This window comes from Pinus tabuliformis, chromosome J, assembly GCF_031772625.1.
Source record: "Pinus tabuliformis cultivar Carrire ecotype Pingquan chromosome J, CPIR1, whole genome shotgun sequence".
Lineage (NCBI taxonomy): Eukaryota > Viridiplantae > Streptophyta > Pinopsida > Pinales > Pinaceae > Pinus > Pinus tabuliformis.
In genome coordinates, this window is record NC_142295.1 from 1,649,031,264 (window position 1) to 1,649,033,689 (window position 2,426).

The window sequence follows — 2,426 nt, forward strand, 5'->3', positions numbered from 1 at the left end:
AGAATTAGGCTTTACCGCAACCCTCACCAGATCACTAGGCCATAAACAAGAATGGATGAAAACGGATTTCTCCACCTACACTGTGAGGAATTTGCATGTCTCCTAGTCTCTAGGTTTTAGTTATCACCAAAATTTGTTCATCAAGCCATAACTTACTAGATGGATTGAAGTACACCATGTAGAGTCAATTTTACCATAGTAAAATTGCTTTCACTATAAGAAATTACTTAATAAACCACATTTGTTAAGTTATTTCTGGTTAAACCCGTGAAGAATAATTAAATAAATCATTATTTATTTAATTATTTTCTAGGAATAATTAATTAAACCATTGTTTAACTAATATTCCTTGTCATATTTGATCGAGTCATGAGAAATAAATAGATAAATCATTATTTTTCTTATTTATTATAGGAATAATTAATTAATCATTATTTAGTTAGTATTCCTTGTCAAGTTTGACTAATTCCCGTAGGAATACTTAAATAAATCATTATTTGTTTATTATTCCTTAACCACATTCCTTGAGATGATAAATAAATCATTTATTTATTTAATATTTTTAAATATAAGTATTTAACCAATATAAATACTTTTTCCCTTGAACCAAATATAATAAAATATTCTAAATGGTTAATTCTAGAATTTGGTTAATAATATTTTATTATTTTCCATTATTCGAGAATAACCTAATATTTTGTTATAAATTGAAGGGTTTTACATTCATTCTTCACTTTTGATCATTTTCATTGTTGCACTCACTGTTGCAGCTCTGATTATTATCATTGTTGCTCACCATTTTCCTTTTTCTTTTGAGTTCCCATTGAGCTCAAACATTTTGTTTGCTGGGTTTACACATTGTGGAGAAGAGAGAGACTCTACAAAGCTGAAGACATTGAGGATAGCCAAGAACCCATCCCACAGAGGGGGATTGTTAGCACTATTTATTCCCTTCACAGGTGTCATCTAATAAAAAATATTCTTTACATCTCGTTTCCATTGGATTATTGGAGTTATTTGCGCTTATTTTCTTATTCCATTTTTCCGTTTAAATATTTCTGTTGCATAAATCAAGGCTTTGGCAGGTTTTGTTTCTATCATTTGTTGTAGATCTACATTGTTTTACAACCATTTTTACTGTTAAGGTTGTTTATCATCCACAGTCTAAAGTGCTTTCTTTTTGTACACCTTCGAGAAGAACTCTACATAACAGATGACGACTCCACTAGGGAATTAGTTACGAATTTGTCGACAAAAAGATGGTGACTCCACTGCGTTTTTAATTCTGATTCAGAAACCTGGGTGACCTTCAGTTTTCAGCTTAGCCTTTTTTTTTTTCTTTTTTTTTTCCCAGTCTCTTAATGTTGTTTACTAGCAGTCTAACCCCAGATCAGTCAAATTTCTAACTTTCGAAAGTTTTCTAGTTATTTCGCAGGTCACAAGAACTAGCCGCGACAGAGACAACAATTTTTTCCATGACTTGCCCCCCAAGAAATAAGGAGCAGAAATTGCACTTTTCAGCCCCAAACCTACGATTTGGAGGTCCATAACGCTCTTCTTGGCTCAAAAAGTGCAATCTCCCCTAAATCAGATCAAGACTTACGATTTTAGGGTTTCCAAGAATTTTTCTGATCATTTTCTGGGTTTTTCCAAGAGCACTATGTTGGGTTGGTTGACCACTGTCTTAGCCTGCTTAGGCCTTGATCTACTCTGTTTTGCTCGTCGAAGTGGAATTTAGCCCCCTAGGGCTTCTAGTACGCTTCCACCTTTGTAGGAGGAGTTCAACTAAGTAAGAAGTCTGAGTTTTTGCAGAGCTTTCAACCATAAATTTCATATTTGTAACTTTATTTTTCAGATCTTTAAGCATAGGTTGTTTCCATCCAAAGTTCCCTCTTGAACCTTGTTTGGTCATTTGCCTTAGGGTGCCATTGCTTTCCCTAGGTTCCACACCCATCGCCCTATCTTTTGCAGCAATTTTCCTCACTGGTTTTTTGTTGTTGCTGCACCACTTTCCACCAACATAATGTTATTTGATCCCAGTCACACCGACGCTTAGATCTCTTGGCCATTTTAGTGTGTTTTCAGTTGATTTTGCCACCAACCAGCACAATGTTTGCAAACCCAATTTGGTTGGGGTTTAGATAGTTGATTTGTTGTTAATTTTCAGTTTTTTAATTTTAGTTTATTTACAGTATTTCAGCAATATTTTTCTTTTTCTTTTTTGAAACACGATTTGGGCTTAATCAATGAACACACATATTTGCACACACAAGCACACCTAAAGCGAGGGGCGCTTGGTTTACACCCCCAAGCCAAGGCTTAACTTAATTAATTTATCTCACCAACAGATACAGAGAAATTTTGTTTATCTCCCTTCACCATTTCTGTGTCACTTGTGTCTTGCAACCATTGCGCCACCAAGTCGT